Below are 16999 nucleotides of genomic sequence, written 5' to 3'. Positions count from 1 at the left end.
GAATTACTGGTGTTTAAGATTATTATTTTTTTAATTCTACTCTAAATAGTGGGATGGAATAAAAGAAAAATAATAATTATATGAACTTCCATTGAATGCAATTTTTCTGTATGGCAGTCTTCCCTTTTCCTTTATACATCCTTAACTGGTTTGTTTGCTTGTTTTTTTGGCTTTTCCCGCAACACTTGTTTTCTTAGGGTGGGGCAAGTGAAAAATGAATGGCATCCTCTTTATTGCTCAAGAGATTCACATGTCTGATCTTTTCAAGAATTCAATAGCATCTTCTCCAGCCAAATAAGACCTATGAAGGAAGCAGAAGTCAAATCCTATTTCTTCACACAGAGCTTCAAAGTTGCCCTGACAAATCCATAACTACATCTTGGTATCCAAAGGACACAACATCAGACAGGATATGTTGTTTTTATCTGTTCAGGCAGTATCCGATTAGAGCCTGGTGGATGACTTCATTAAATAGATGGAACTTTTCCCCCTCCCCCTCCCCTCAAAAATAGCTCGAGCAACATGAAAGGTTTGTCTTAAGCCTATAAAGGCAAAGAAATTTGGGCATAAATGTGATAGCTGTCCTTGACAAACAGAACTTTGATTCTAGGGGCTTCTGCTTGTAGCTATTACTTAATGACCAAACTAGGCATCAACCAAATACGTGGTTAGAATCCCATGCAGTTAGAAAATAACTGATCAGTAGGGAAGAGGACAATTGAATCAAGTCTATTGTCCCCTTAGATGACAAGTAGTAGGAAGAGCCTACTGAATGGTTCACCTAGGCCAGCATTCTGTTTTCTCATTGGCCAACCAGGTGCCTATGGAAAGCATGCAAGAAGACCTGAGTTCATCAGTACTCTTCCCTCCTGTGGTTTCCAGAAACTGGTATTCAGATGCATAAAGCCTAGCAGAAGATACTGAACAGTTTTCAACAAGCTTACTCTCTGTGAAGGTATCCCAACCCCTAAGCTCCTTTAGCAAATGTCTGGCTCTTGGATCCATGGATTTGATTAATTGTGTCCAGTTTACTCTCTGTATTTCAGTAAACATACAGGAGTTCAGAGCAGAATATTTCTGTTCTGATCATTGGATTTCATTTTGACAGTCAATCATAAACAGAATTGTTTTGCTGCCTGGAGATAGAGAGTGAAAAATGAAGCGACGCCCACAGAAAATCAAAGATTGATGAACTGGACCCTAATAGTCACAACTATTATTGTCAGATTAATTTAAGGAGAGCTTTTCTCTTGTCTGAAAGGTGTGCACATCAAGGACTAATTTGTTAAAATGTATAGGTGACAAGCTCTGAGGCTTGTAACTGAATTTAACTTTTGATAAATATTTTGCAATTGTTACTAAGGCAACTTTTCATCAGCTCTAACACTGTTAGTCTGAGATTCTCTGCTCAACAACACAGAGACACCAGTCAATGTATGTGCCATTCTTGAGATTTATTTGAGATTTATTGAATGCATAATTCTCAGACATATTAGGAATGTAGTTCAGGCAGAGGGCAGTTTGCAATCAAATGCCACAGTGTTGGCAGGTAATAAACATTCAAGGAAGGAAAAGAAGTATGCCTGAAGGCACTTATTGTTTCTTTTTAATGCTCTTTTTAGATTATTAGGATGCATGTACACTGTTGCCCATCACTAAAAATGTTAATTTACGCTGAAAATGAAGAGTGAAAAGATTTCCCAAGATACTGTCCGGTTGGCAATATATTTTCATTTTGTTCCATGGAAATAAGGATAGTATGTTTTCTGAGGGAAGGGGTGGGGAATGTGTAACCCTCCAGATGTTGGACTACAACTCCCATCATCCCTGACCTCTGGTCATGCTGATTGGAGTTGATGAGAGTTGGAGTCCAGGAACACCTGGAGGTCCATAAGTTCTTTAAATTTGTCTTGGAGTAAGCATGTCTGCTGGAGGCTTTTCAACAAAATGCCAGGCTCAGTGATTCAGTAATATTGACTTGGAGCACAAGGACAGGACAAACAACAGAATGCTGAAGTTTGACTTAAATGTGCTGACCCAGTTATAGCATGCCCTCCCCAGGGAAGCTCACCTGGTGCTGGCACTATCCCCTTTTCAGTGCCAAGTGAAGACACATTTATTTCCAAGGCATTTGGACAGCACTAGCAGCCTGGTTTGGGGTGGTTCTTCTGGTGTTCTATCCTGTGCTTTGTCGGGATGGATCTTATTCCATATTGTAATCTGGTATTTTATAGAGATGTATGGGAAAGATGGAGGGCACAAGGAGAACGGGACGACAGAAGACGAGATGGTTGGACAGTGTTCTTGAAGCTACGAATATGAGTTTGACCAAACTGCGGGAGGCAGTGGAAGACAGGAGTGCCTGGCATGCTCTGGTCCATGGGGTCACAAAGAGTCGGACACAACTAAACGACTAAACAACAACAACAATCTGGCATTTTTATTCTCTTGTGAAGCACTTTGGGGCTACCTTTGGTTGTGGGAACCCTTCCGCAAATTTAATAAACTCAACTAACTAACCAAAGAGAAGACTTGTAGTTAGTGTGAAACAAAGGCTGTTTGTGAGCTTCAATTAAATTTCCATTGCTTTTTAATGGTTACTCATACAGTTTTACAGGGTCATTACTTATGACTAAACTTCCCTTCATTATCCATGCTGTCATGTGTCAGAGCCCACACACCCTTCAGAAACAAAATAAAAAGAACGGAGTAAGGTCAGTTTAAATTGAATGGGTACATATAACAACTTCTTCATCTAGTCAATACATTTCTCTATATAAAGTCTCTTTCTCATCTCCTTGTGATTTGTATTTTCCCTCTTCTTTGTTGTTTCTCTTTATATCACCTTTTTATTTTATGAGCATGGGTGTGCTGAATGTGTGTGCATGGGTATATTTGTTTTGCCAACTTAGGCCTTATATCTGAGCTGAAATAAAAGAATCAGTACCATCTTCCTTATTAACCAACTAAGAAACATCCATTAAAAATGTTTTAACTGGGAAAACTTGTTACCTTTTTATTTAAGAGCTGTTACCAAATTGCACTCATTTGGATACTAAGCATTGTTTGTTTCTCCAAAGTTTACTCCAAAATAGCTGTATGAAACAGTTGGCAATCTAGCTTCATCTTGTTACTTGTTTCTACACAAACTATGTGTAAAAATTGAGAATTCAAGGGGAAAGTTGATCATTTCATCAGGGCAAGCATCTCAGCTTGGCTCTCCTCCCCCTGTGCTTTGTTCTGCTGGTTCTCCCCTGTCCCCATAGCTGTCAACCTTCCCTTTTTTTGTGGGAAATTCCCTTATTCCAGCGCCGTTTCCTGCTGCTTCCCGCTGCTATCCCGGATTGTTAGATATCCCGTAGACTGTCCCCAGGACAGGTGAGGCTGCTGATCTCTTATTTTCAAATCTGAAAGTTGACAGCTATACCTGTCCCCATAAGCCAGTTTTGGAGGGCGTGGGGGCACATGGGGGAAGGAGAGGAGGGAAAGCCTCATTGATCAAGCAGACGTGCTTACATAGTCTCCTACTGATGGGACTCATTCATTGACGCTCACCCTCAGTTTATTCATCCTGTTCTATTCATCCTATAGAAAATATCTGAAGGCAGCCCTGTACAATGAAGTGTTTAAAGGTTGCTGTTCTGTTGTATTTTTATTATTTTATTGGGAGCTGCCCAGAGCGGCTGGGGCAACCCAGTCAGATGTGTGGCATATTATTATTATTATTATTATTATTATTATTATTATTATTATTAGACTAGGTTTTCTGTTTCACCTCAATCTCTTCAGATCAGCTTCTCTTTTTATTCTTTCTTAGCTCTTTGATAGCTCAGTTGGAAAAGCATGATATTATTAATCTTAGCGTCCTGAGTTCTAGCCCCACATTGAGCAAAAGATTGCTGGGGGTTGGACTAGATGATCCCAGTAGCAGCGGCGGAGCATATGCCCGCACTGCCCAGGACGGGTGTGCTTCCAAGGGGGGCATGGCGTGGAGGGTGCCCTCCCAGGCCCGGGATAGCCGCTCGGGAGCCCGTGACTCACAAGCGTCCCCCAAGCTGTCAAAACAAAGGGGGAAGGGGGGAATGCCACCAGCAAAGCGGCGCAACTCTCCCCTTACCCCGATGGCTTAGGGTAGGCTTGGGAGTCGTGGGTGGGCGGTGCGCCGAATGTCACTATCCTCAGTGAGGGCACTTGGGGTGGTCTGCCCCCACCTCACCCCCTTCCTCCACCCCTGTCTAGTAGTCCCTTCCAACTCTACAGTTCTATGGTTCTATGATTCTACATACATTATCATTCCTGAGACAACTTTAAGTCAGAAAAAAATGAAATGCTGTAGTGAGGGATATAATAAAAGTCCCACTAGCTCAGGGAACAGTCCATCCAGTTCAATCTGCTATTTTCCATGGTGGCCAGTCAGATGTTTCTGTGAAGTCCACAGCAGGGCATGAAGTCAGCAGCCCCCAGAGGCAAAATGCCTTTGCATTGCATTATCATGGCTAATATTACGGCAATATCTTCCAAATATTGTTTAGCTGTCTTCTACATGAGTTTGACCAAACTGCGGGAGGCAGTGGAAGACAGGAGAGCCTGGCATGCTCTGGTCCATGGGGTCACGAAGAGTCGGACATGACTAAACGACTAAACAACAACAACATCCCTCCAAGCCAGTGCCAATTGCCACAGCTTGTGGCACAAGTGTTTATACATTAATTACTAGTTTTTTCCGATTGGGCCCAGTCTGAGGATACCTAGTTTTCTGCCTCTTAGACATCCCCCCCCACTCCTTTCTAATACAAGTGCTTTAGCAGCCAAGGTCTTGTGTGAGGGAAGGTTTAGCTGTTGAAAGGTTGTAGTGGCTAATGACTAAACAATAAAAAACAACTGAACTGAAGAGCTATTTCGGAAGTGCTGACAGAGAACGCACCAGTGATTTCTGCTTCTTCTTTTGGGCTGCTTGTGTAACATGCAGCACAATAACCTGTAAGGTGCTTGGCCAATTCAGATATGTGGAGTTCACATGCCTCATTACTGAGGAAATGTGCCTACCGTGTAAATTACAACAGAAGGGGGGGGAGAGTTTGTGATGCTTCTTTCAGTGTTCAGACCTGCATTCAGACCTACATCAGCTGCAGTGAAAAAAGGGCCACAGTCACACTATACATTTAAAGACACCACTTTAAACTTCCCAGAGTTCCCTGGGGAGAGGGAATCAGTGTTAAATGAGTCTGGGAATTGTAGTTCTGTGAGGAGAAGATAGGTATCTCCTAACAACTCTTGGCACCCTTAACAAACTACAGCTCCCAGAATTCTTTGGGGGAAGCCACAATAGTTTAAAGGGTAATCATGGTGCTTTAAATGTGTGGTGTGAATGTGACAATAAGGCAGCTTCCTGTGTTCTCATGTGGAACAGAGGCACAGAGGAATTCTGCACACTGCTTTCATCAGCTTCCAGAAAAAGATTGGTGTGATTTCTACGACCAGCGCCTTTTCCTTTCTCTGCAAAGGGTTTCTTTAATATCTGAGGTTCAAAAATCAGGGAAGTGGTGCCAGAATTTCTGAAGAAAGAGAGGGAGAACCATATGCAATCCTACTGTCTTTTTCTACAAGCTTCATCATAACTGATGGTCTCTGTTGTATTTATTCCACAAGATCAAAAAGAACCCCTGATTAGCTTCAGTTAAGATTGTGAAACATTTTTTGTTGTTGTCAAAATGGGGAGTCTTAATAGAATTCTGTATATTCAGTTGAATACTTCTCTGGTAATTATTTCTCCATAAGACAAACAAAAGAGTTTAACTGAACATGCTGTCATTCCTTTATTTACAGTAGTGCCTTAATAGCTTTTTTAGGGCGCAAAACATTTGAGATGCAAAATTGCTTGAGAAGAGAGTATTGTGATATGATTCTCAGAAATGTTAATTGGGGTGAAGCTTAGTGCCAAAAGCAATACTGATGATAGCAAGGCAGCCAGACATATCTATGGACCCCCTTAACTAGGAAGGGATATAGACAGGGCTGTCTCTGAGGGAATAAGGGCAGCATTGCTTGTTGTTGATGCCAATTCAGTATATTGTGTCATAATTTTTTTATCGCAGGTGCTAGAGCTTGTGGCTGGATCCACAGCATGGATAAGCATGTGGCAGGCAACCCATACAGGGCTGGCCAAGGACATTTTGTACTTCACGCAAAACAGAAAATGCCGGCCACCCCACAGCAGCTGCTGCCTCTGTACCTGACCACCTCCTCCGCCACTGCCCTCTGCCGCCACACTCTCCTGCCACTGCCTCCTCTGTGCCTTCCCAGTGCCATGGCTAGGAACAGATTACGTGGCCAGGTGGGTGTGGCGGTCGGATACAGAGGAAGCTGGATCTGCCAGCTAAAGTTACTGTCTCACATCGCCTCATGGGCAGGGCGGCCCTGATACCATTTCACATTTGGGGGTGTTGTTTCAAGGTCTCAGTCTCAGCTTGGGGGACTGGCATGGCCACCAAGTTGCTTGATATGTCTCAGTTTTTTTCATGGTGGGCCTGAGGTTCATGCAACTCCGAGAAACCCAGGTTGGCTGGTGTATTGGGCAAAAGTCAAGTAGTCCAAGGAGTGGATCTCTGTCCTATGCCAAGCCAAACTCTGTGAGATATAACTAATAAAAGCTGTGGACATTTTAACTCTTCCTCAGCCTATGCATAATTATTTGCTCCTTTACCCAACGCCACCACTCTGTGCTGCAGACACAATGCCCTCTTCTAGAAAGTCTGGCCAAGTTATATTGGAGTGGATGAGTTAAATGATGCTTATATATATAGCTGACAAATGAAGAATTGGAAGTTATTTGGTTTCTTAACTTTCTTTTCTCTCACGTTGAAACCTTCTATCTCTCCCTCTCTTTCTCTCTCCTTTTTTCTTCCTTGCTTTCTTTTTCTTTCTCCTTCCCCCTTCTTTTTCTCTTCTTTTCCTTGGGATCAATGTTTTTATTTTATCTAGATTAGCATTTTAGTTTGGACAAAAAAGAATATTAATCTTTGTAACTTTATTAATATCTAATAAAATTTATTTTATAAAAACATAGAAAGTTTTGCCAAGGCTGAGGTGACTCAGCCTTGGAGGGTAAGCATAAGTCCTGTTTGGATAGTCTTCCCTTCCTCAGTGAGCAACATGGAAACAAGGAGCAGTGCTTTGCTGAGTAGCCCATGTGTACAAAGTAAAGACCTGCAGCAAGAGGGCATTTGCACATATAAGTTGTGCAGATGAAAGTTTCCCCAGAATTTGCAATCATAAAGAAGGCCACTTGGCAAAATTTTCTCTTGAGTATTTGGTATCAGTTTGTTTGTTTGTTTTGTGGCACCTACGATTTATCACACAATGTATCAGAATGATGCTAGATCTGGGGAAAGTGAAGAATACAAAATGTTCCAATCTGCACGCATTTGTGGGCCTGCCTCCAATTGGAGCAGTGAAAAAGGGGGAGGGGAACCATGGGGGGGGGGGAGGAGATGTGCTATTCCTGATGGTGAGTCCCACACCCTGAGAAATTCAATTCAATGGTTTTCCCTCCCCAATTTCCCTCCTTAAATAAGGTGGCAAATTTTGAGAGTCCATTTGCACAAACCTTTAGTGTGCAATTATTTTGTTGAAGACAAACACATATGCAACACACCCCAACACAACACACATAATAAATCTATATCTATTTGCCAGCATTTGAAACTCGTGGCTTCCTGGAAATTATACCCATATAAAAAAACTTGTCATGTTTCAATCAGCCTGTAGGTTGACTTCAATTAAACTGGCTCATACTGCTTATGCTGGAGTGGGTGATAAGGAGAAGGCAGAGCTCCCCTCAGTGGACACTAGGGTCCTTGCAGTTGCCAGACCAAACATCTGCCATGGGAAATGTCTGCCATGTCATTTACCTCTGGGAGAGTAGCCAGAGAAACTATGAATAGCTAGGCACTTTGCTCTTGAATATTTTTAGCTAATAACAGATGTATATATAAGTAGTCATCATTCTTTCCTGAATGATATTCATCAAAAAAGCAGTTCCCATGTTGACCATTCTGCAAACTAGATAACTGGATGGTGCTTCATGGTTATGGACTCATAAATCATTGCTGTTTTCGCGTGACCACAAAGTTTCTATGTCTGGACTCATAACTACTCAGCAGCATTCTGTATAAAACCACCCTGGTGAAAGTCGCTTGCAGGAGTCCAGTCATGCTTGTGTGAAGATATCCATATATCCATATCCATATATTTTAGAAAGTTTCTAATTCTTCATTGTTATCATTTGTGGTGATATTACTGTACTACTGCTGTGACATTGTCAATAGAAGGGGCAGACTTTCCAGTAATCTCTGAAACACAGCCTAGTGATTTTGATGTTCTTGTTCCTTTAGTCTATGACATTAATGCATTGACCCCTGTTTCCAGCACCCAGAATTTATAGCCTAAAGTAGTACGCTGGAGCTACATTTCACAAGAAAATCAATCTTTCTCTTTAGTACCCAGAAGAGCAATTTAAGCTTGATGGGGAGACAAAGAAATCTGATACTTATTTTTATCCTATAAATTGAAACATTTACATTTGTGTTCCTGTGTTCTTATGTTCTACTTCTCCCTCCCTTCCATAAAACCCCCAATATAGCTGTCTGGTATAATGGAATTCACGATCAGAATGAGGATAAATTTTCCTTGCTCATTCACGTATGGAAACTTTGTTCACCTTTCCTGCAACTGTGAAATTGGTTTGAAACAATGGACTGATATTTCTTCATGAGTTACTCTTTACATACCAGAGCCATTCAAATGACTACAAAATGTGTTATCCACAGGGAAACAAAGACAGGCATTTCCTGTATAAAATTGTGAATGTTGGTGTTGCTAAATATGCAAGGAGAGCAGAATTCTGTGCTGAGAATTTACAGGACCCTAGCTTAGCGCTTAGAAACATAAACAATTATGAACAGAGATGTTTTGGTTTTGAACCATTTTAGCCTAAGATGCTAGACTTTCGTAGCAGGACACATTTAATTTTGTGATTAAATGCATCTTGACTTGCCCACTTCAATGATTGGCTTGGAAACATAAAAATCTATTAAGGGTAAATATTTTATGTTTTCTATCTCCTTTGAGATCTGGTACTGACAAAGGAAGAAGCCTTTAGAGCTTAGGGAAACACTTCCCTTAGAACTTGATTGTCCATAGTATATATTTCTATAAAGACTACTGTCTGACATGGTTTCCTGTAAATATGAACCATGAGATGTTTGTGAGAATCTGAAAGTCTAGATGTTTCTTATTTTCAAATGGGACTACAGGGTGTACTGCTTTAATTATCATCATTCAGTGCAGCAAAATGTTTTGAACATATGACTAGTTTGCTGATGCAAACATTTAAACTCTGAACCAGATTTTTCTTTTCTTTTTGGCTTTCCTTTGACTCATGTTGTAGATGGAGCTGTTGTGTTTCTGGCTTATTTTGTCCCAACCATCCTATGAATAATGTACTAAGCTGTGACGCATTTCCCCCAGAATGAATTCTGTAGGAGCATTTAAGTATGAACATGAGAAATCTAACCCAGCTTTAAGAACAATATGTTCTGTCTAATTTGGGTATAACTTCCAGAGTGCAGCTGCTGGGATTATTTAATTATGTTGATATTATTTTGTAATAAAAGAATTGAATATTAGAATTTGAAAGGTTAGAGTGTGCTTTAAAAACAACTGGAATACAATGATATACCGGCCACATCTAGGGCAACAATTGGGGCTAATGCAACTGATTTTCAGCATGTGAAGGGGCTGGGGTGTGTGATAAAGTATTTATTCAGGCTCCTCATGGTGTATATTTCCACGTACTGGTTCATTGCCCCATCCCAGTCATCTGGAACATGGGCAATTTTTTGTTGATGAAGAGAAAAAAATGCATTTCTAGCAGCAATGATATCCTCATGCAGTTACCCAGATTTTACTTCATGGTGATGTACATCACTAAGAACAAACGAAGCTAGTGTTGAGCAAAGGTATTGCTCTCACTTTGAATTTGCTTTATTTGACCCATGGTTTTATCTTGAAGCCAAATCTTTTTTGACTGCATGTTGATGCCACTGCTGTTCAAGAAGAGGACCTGTTTTGAACAAAACAAAAATAGCACTGAAGCTGCCAAAAATAAAATGGAGCACTACGGTGGTGGTGGGGTTGGTTGCCTCAGGGGATGTTTTGGATGCACCTTTCCTCTGTAGTGGCTTTTGTGAAAAATCTTGCCTTAAAGTTCCCTTTAAAGGAGGAGCTGAATTTCATGGGGAAGACTGTTTACAAAAGCCACCTAATCCCAAATTTATTGTCTCATAGTTTTGGAAGTATCCTCATGGTATCATAATCAGTTACAGTAATTTCAGGATTATGATGTATATGCACAACCATTGGTACTGATGGTGAAACCATAATAATGCAATCTCTGCTAGGATCTTAGCAGTTACGACTATGATTTCCAAATGGACTTTGGAACAGAAACTTCAAGTTGAAATTAGTATTAGCTAAGATCGTAGAAAATAATAAAACATAGAAAGCTCCCTTATACCAATACAGACCATTGGTTCATCTCAGTATTGTTGACACTGACTTGACAGTGACTCTCCATGGTTTCAGGCAGGGAATATTTCCCAGCCCTGCCTGGCATCAAACCTAGGACTTTGTACATGAAAAGCATATACTCCATCACTGACCTGCAGCGCTTTCCCAGTGTGATACATTTGTCCGTAAACCTTGCTTTGTATCATAAGAACCACAAATGGGTTTTTACTCATTGACTAGTGCTTTTTTGCCTTCTCCCTACTGCAACTCACTGAGCTCCCCAAAAGCAACTCCTGTGGGTCAAAGCAGGCTGCAGCTACAGGAGGAATAAAAAAAATATCAGAGACTCACTCCACAAGTAGCTTCTAGTGCTGGGCTCTGTTGGATCAAACCCATTAGATTTTCTTTTCTGGTTATTTTGAGCACGTCATCATCCACACAGATTAGAAGCTACGCATGGAGTGAATAAATGTCATGACAAAATGGTACAAGGAAAGATTGCTCAATAGATTAATCCCTCAAAATTAAAAAGCAGGAACACTATGTAGCTGTGTTCCCTTTGAGGCATCCTGATTAACTGGATACATTGTTACCTTTTAGAGCAAATTACTGAAAGGAGGCTTGGAGAGATTGAACTAGCTGCCCCCTTTCTGTCAAGACACAAATGTTTGCTTCCTCCTTTTTCATTAAACAGTATCTACTGGGATCTGTTATTTTCCCATCTGTTTATTCCGTTTTGAATAATTTAAATAGAATGGAGATTTCTGTTTGACACATGCATATGATTTTCAGAAAGTTAAATGGTGACATCAAGATAGGTCAAATTAAAACCTGTCAGATACCAAATGTACCAAATTCATGATGCAATTATTGAAGCGTGGAATATACACAGCCTTGTCAGTAGGCACTGGACACACAAACAGACCCCTTGAGACAAATGTTTTGATGGCCTTCATCTCAACAGTGATGCCATTAAAATGGAAACACCAGGTAAGAAAGCAGGCTGGTAGTGCACAGGATGGAGCAAAACCTGATTTCGATGAAGATTTTGAATTTATTATAGGTACGCAAAGGATAAGTTGGCTGAATAGCACCCCAAAATTACAAAGAAAAATTGGGATGGGGAAAATAGGTATTACAGCTTTTAGTTAAAAAAATGGTTCAACAGACTGATTTTATAGCATGAAGCTCTTAATCTCAGAGTTGTGGGTTGAGCCCCACAGAAGGCAAAAGATTTCTGCATTGCAAGGGTTGGACTAGATGACTCTTGTGGTCACTTCCAACTCTACAATTCTATGAAACTTGGCAGTGTATGAGAGGTTAGGATGAGTATGGTCCATACCACATTTGAGGTGGAAAGGATAATAAATGGTGTCTTATGAATGAGCTAAATGTGTGATCAAGTTTGAGAAGTATGCTGATTTCTTACACAAATTTTGCTGGAGTAGTTTTGAAGGAAAAATTCTCTATTTATACTGTGTCCTTTTGGAAATAATGCTAGGTCAAGGGGAACATCTAGTATGTGTCATTGCCCAAGAATTGTGTAACATGTTTGCAGTTTTAAAGGCATTTTTTGTGGTCACTGTTATTAAATGGGGGTTTATAAGAAAAGACCCTGCAAGTGCCTGTTGTGACAGAAGGTTATGTTCAGGGGAGAGGGATGAATGAAATGTTGAGTGAAGGACAAGCAGAGAGGGTTGGTTGGAAAATGACCATTAGTGTAGCTCTTTGAAGGACAGAAAAACACTGGTGGGGAGAGGGACAAATGAGAGAGAGAGATGGAAATATTCACAGACTAGGCCTATCAGCCTCAAAGTGTTTACAGCTCAGGTAGTCAAGAGGTTAGAAATTACAGGTGTGAAAATATACTGGGCGAAGAAACCACAGGTGACAAGTAAAAAATAGTTTGTAAGGCAAGAGAGGAGTGGAAAATATAACTGAGATGCTCTACAGCTGCATTCCTGACAGCAGCTTTTGAAGGCACAGAAAAGCCTTCAAACTAAAATGGAGGGAAGAGAGATTTAGGGGTCAACTGTGTGGCTCTGTATGTGTACCTGCTGAATATCCTCTTTTTCGAGTGCAACCTGTAAGGTTAGGTATGCCAATTGACCTAAAGAAGAACAACAACCACCTAGCCACCATGCTCCTGGACCTTTCTCATTCGTAGAAGGTGCAGAAATCTGCCTGGATGATTGCAAGGCACATGAACCTGCATGACCCCTTGCCCAGTGAACTAATTGTTACAGGTAGAGAAGTAGCGGCCTGTAAAAGTTGGCAACCTCAATAAAGACATAGGAGCCTAGTTAAGAAAAAATATTGGCAACCCTTATTTATAACCTCTTCTTAAAAAAATGAGCTGGTTGTTACAGGCAGAAAGGCAGCCGGAGTCATTAGAGGTTTGCAGCCCATTAAACATAGGAGGCTGGTGGGGATGGGGGAAGTTGGCAGCCCATATTTCCAACCTTTTCCCCTTGTTTAAAAAAGGAGGAAGCTGTTATAAGTGGAGAAGCAGTGGCACCCACTAAAAGCTGAAACACTTTTAAAGAACTAATCACATGATGCGATACCATACAGTACCATATCAGTATTGCCTAAATAATATGTCTGTTAACAGCTGTCTTTTCGCAGCATTTTGGGGAGTGAACACGAAAAGCCCTTAATACGACGTGTTAAACTGAAAGGTTTTTTGTTAATTGAATTTATCCATTGCCTCTGCTGTTCTTTCTGACAGCAGCAAAGTAAGAAATTAACAGAGTCATTCTAAACTTGAATTCTGCCAGCTGAATGGTTGTAGGTTTCAGCAGAAGTCCTGCTATAGAGGCTGAGGAGCAGATAAACTGTCTCCACACAAAAAATGTGGTGATACGCTGCTGGCATGGTTGTTCTGCAAGCAAAGATAAAGTGAAACAGGATGGATTTGAGGGCAGGATGTGGACAGCACAGGGTAGGAGCACACTCACACTGCATCAATGGTACCAGGAAATGGTGGGGGAATTGTGTGAATTTGAGCTAGCAATCTCCTGCTCTACATTGTGTCCGCTTTGAAGACTATACCACAGAGCTCTCTTGCTGCTGCTTTTGCCTAGTTTGAAGCTGGCTTATTGTGAAATTTACTTGAGCTTGTTTGAAACCATAACCTCTGATTCATATATAATGATAAGCCAGGTTTTGTTAAAAGTGTAACTAAATTTGCTAAAGCCCTCTTTCTGGACATTTGGGAGAAGAGTTGGGCAGGGGAGCATGTGAGCCTAAGACTTTCAGCAGCCCTTTGCTGTTTGTGTTTATAGCACTACTAAACCATGGTTCCATAGCTCCTTTATGGACAGGGAATTGTTCTAGGAATGTAATTTGATGGTTATTGTAGGCCTGAGGCCTACAATATCCAACATCTATGAGCCAAGGCACTTCAGTTGATTCTTCCAGGTCCTCAGTTAAGCTGGATTTCTTCACAGGGTCCCAAGCCTTTTCCTCAGAGAAAGTCTTCTCAAAGTCCGGGTCAGGTGGGAACCGGACTGTCAGAAGCCATTTGGAATCCTACAACATTTGGAAGGCCATAGGTTCCCCTTCCCTGTCTTAGAGTAGGAATGTCCCATTTGACACAATTTCAAAAAAAAGTTATTTGCATGGCTTGACACTAATTTCCAACACAAGAAAAGGATTGCCCTGCCCTGGCTTGAAGAAAACACCCAATTGGTATTAGATAAATTGATCTGTGTTTTTGGTTTGAAAATTGTGTAAACCTTATTTCTGCTATCAATAATACTCCCATAAACAAACAGTGGTTGATCAATATCCTATTACTGCTATAGGCAGATGCACTTTGTTTCTAATTAGAAATTCATTGAATTGCAAAGCCCACCTTCCCAACAAATCGCAGGCCCTAAATGTTAATAATTGCTTTCCCTAATCTATACTTTTTTCTGTCCGAATGCTTTTCCTGTTATTTAGTATTACTTAATATTACACAGAGGCTAAGTCTGACAACGAATAAGCAGTTCTTCCAGGCTGAAGTTGTAATCCATATCCTATATAGATTCTTTTTCTAATGTTAATAGCACCACATGTGGCCCTTATTGTTTTTATTCTGTTTATTCTTTCTTTGAAATAAATAGCTGTTTAACACAGATTTTATTAGCTCCTGCTGCTTATTTCTCACATTCAGGCCTAATTCTCTGTTTGTGGCACTAGGGTGATCTGTATTGGTATTATAGTAATTGATGTCACAAACACAGCAATAAGGCTATGGCTTTGTTATTTTACCAAATAAAAACTCCAGGCCACAGGAAAATCTCCATGTTATATGTGCACCAAAACAAAGCTTTTAACATTTTTAAAGCAACTTCAGGAGGAGTAGAACTTCAATTTGCACAGGCCTGCCAGATGGTTAAAGGTTGTTTCTAAATGGATAGCTTTGATTTTAACTGGTTCACACCATTTTTAAAAAGATGATAGTAACTCAGTTCAGTTAATATTTGAGATCTCTTAAGGGAAGTAACATTTTTTACTGATCAAGTGGTATAGAGAGGAAGATACGGAAGCCATTTTACACATATTGAGTCCAATTGGGGAACTGAAATTCAATTTAGTTCATATTTAAAGGTGAACCTACCCAATTTTCACTTTTCAAAACAAGATGAGGGCTGAAACCTATCCATCCTTCAACATTCACATTTATCCAAATTTAGCAATACCATTCTCTAGGGAAATAATGTGTATGAAATGCATATACTAGGGGAAACTGTACATAAGCTGCATATGCTAGTAAAAAAATAGCATACAAAAATGGGCAATGTAGGAGAAATTGTTCTGCAGGATAGATAAAATTGCATACAAGCATGTGTTAGGAGAAAATCACATTAAAATGCTGGTGAATTTTCAAGACTTCAATTTTTATTTTTATTTACAAACTGATGAGGTAGTGTGGAGAGCTGAACTTTAGATTGGAAAAATGAGAAACAGAGAGACAGAAACTACACATTTGCCCATGCCCAGTGCTTTTTTCCAGGGGGTACTAAGGGCACGCAGTACTGGCACCTCTTTGTTGTTGTTGTTGTTGTTAAAAAGTGTGGCACTTACTGTAACAATTTCATGGTGACTTACTGGCACCTATTTTTTTTCTAGAAAAAAAGCACTACCTGTGCCTAGGTCCAATCTCATGACAGGAGTGTGCTTAGTCCTCTTGAAAACATCTGTGCTTAGGGCGGCAGTCCTATACCTGTGGCACATACCTGGGAGTAAACTCTGTTGTAATCAATGAAGCTTGCTTCTGAATAGATATACATGGGATTGTATTGTAACAGTGTCTTTCCCCCCAATATCAGTGGGAGTTCATTAGCCTTCTCCAGACTGTGCCAACTCTGTAATGCAAGAGATGTAGAAACCTTACCTTCTACATTATCATCAGCATGAAATAGTCTTTCCCAAGATAATGCATCAGTTTAAATGCAATTACAACCCCAGTTTAATATTTTCAAATATTGAATGATGCAATCATACTCACCAGTTTTCCAAACATTTTGTTTTCTGAATAACTGGACCACTATCCTACTCTAAATGAATAAAATGAGAGTCAGGATTACTAAACCACAGAGGTTACAGGGTATAGTCAGGTTTTCTTTCCCTTGATAAAGCAGGAATGGCCTCACAGTACATATTTAATCATGTAGCAAGAATCATTAAAAGAAGTGTGGCTTTCAAAGCCTTAAGAGCACAGTTTCTTGCTCTGTACTGCCTGTCTGAGAAAGAAAGTGTTGAATTTGATAGTGATATTTCTTTTCATTTAAACTCCATCCATTATTCCTGGTAGTGGACTTGTAGGACTGTGCATTTATGTCTGAACTAAAAAAACCCCCCAGTCTTCCTTGGGGGAGTAAGTACCATTCAGATTTGAGAAGTCTGCTTTTATGATTTCCTATTCCCTTAATCATTTCTTTGCCAACCTGTACTTCTTCAGCTATTTTAATCTTTCTTCTTGAATTGATCTTGTAGCACCTGATACGTTTCAACACTTTTCACTGAACTGATTTCTAATTTGTCATATTGGAATCGATTTAAGTGTTTTCCCGTGCTCTTAACAAGTAGTAAGTCACCATATTCCTCCAGTTCAGGGTCATCACAGCAGAGGAAGCCTTTAAACATTTGCTACTGCTCTCAAGAGAAAAAAACACTGAAGAGTTTTCTCTTAATGTGCTTATGAGATAAATCAGATTATCACAGCTCCATATTCCACAAAATGTCCAAAATTACTATTATTGCTTGAAAAACGTGCCTTGTGAATATTCAGGGCCTCCAACATGGTAATCATTCCCAGTTTGACCTCACTTCAGATATGCTGTCCCAGCCAAGGGGTTTCATAAATTGGATTTCTTCCATGTTGTTTATTTTTATCTTGACCTTACTGTTGGGTTGACCAGAAAAGAAAGTAGTCATA

At 40.2% G+C, this 16999-nt stretch overlaps 1 protein-coding gene and 1 long non-coding RNA gene across 2 annotated transcripts in view; one reads left to right on the top strand and one right to left on the bottom strand.

Moving 5' to 3' along the window:
* Positions 1-16999, top strand: part of BEND5 (BEN domain containing 5) — a 728817-nt gene that overhangs the window by 326417 nt on the left and 385401 nt on the right. The gene's annotated exons all lie outside the window — the stretch shown is intronic.
* On the bottom strand, positions 175-16111 carry LOC308479153. Its single transcript, XR_013987510.1, has 3 exons — positions 16070-16111; positions 15798-15926; positions 175-301 (listed from the first exon to the last, which is right to left on the bottom strand). It is a non-coding gene; the product is annotated as an uncharacterized lncRNA (long non-coding RNA).

The sequence above is a fragment of the Podarcis pityusensis genome (genome assembly GCF_964106645.2).
Source record: "Podarcis pityusensis genome assembly, chromosome: 6".
NCBI classification, from domain to species: domain Eukaryota; kingdom Metazoa; phylum Chordata; class Lepidosauria; order Squamata; family Lacertidae; genus Podarcis; species Podarcis pityusensis.
This window is presented reverse-complemented; position numbering and strand designations above follow the sequence as displayed.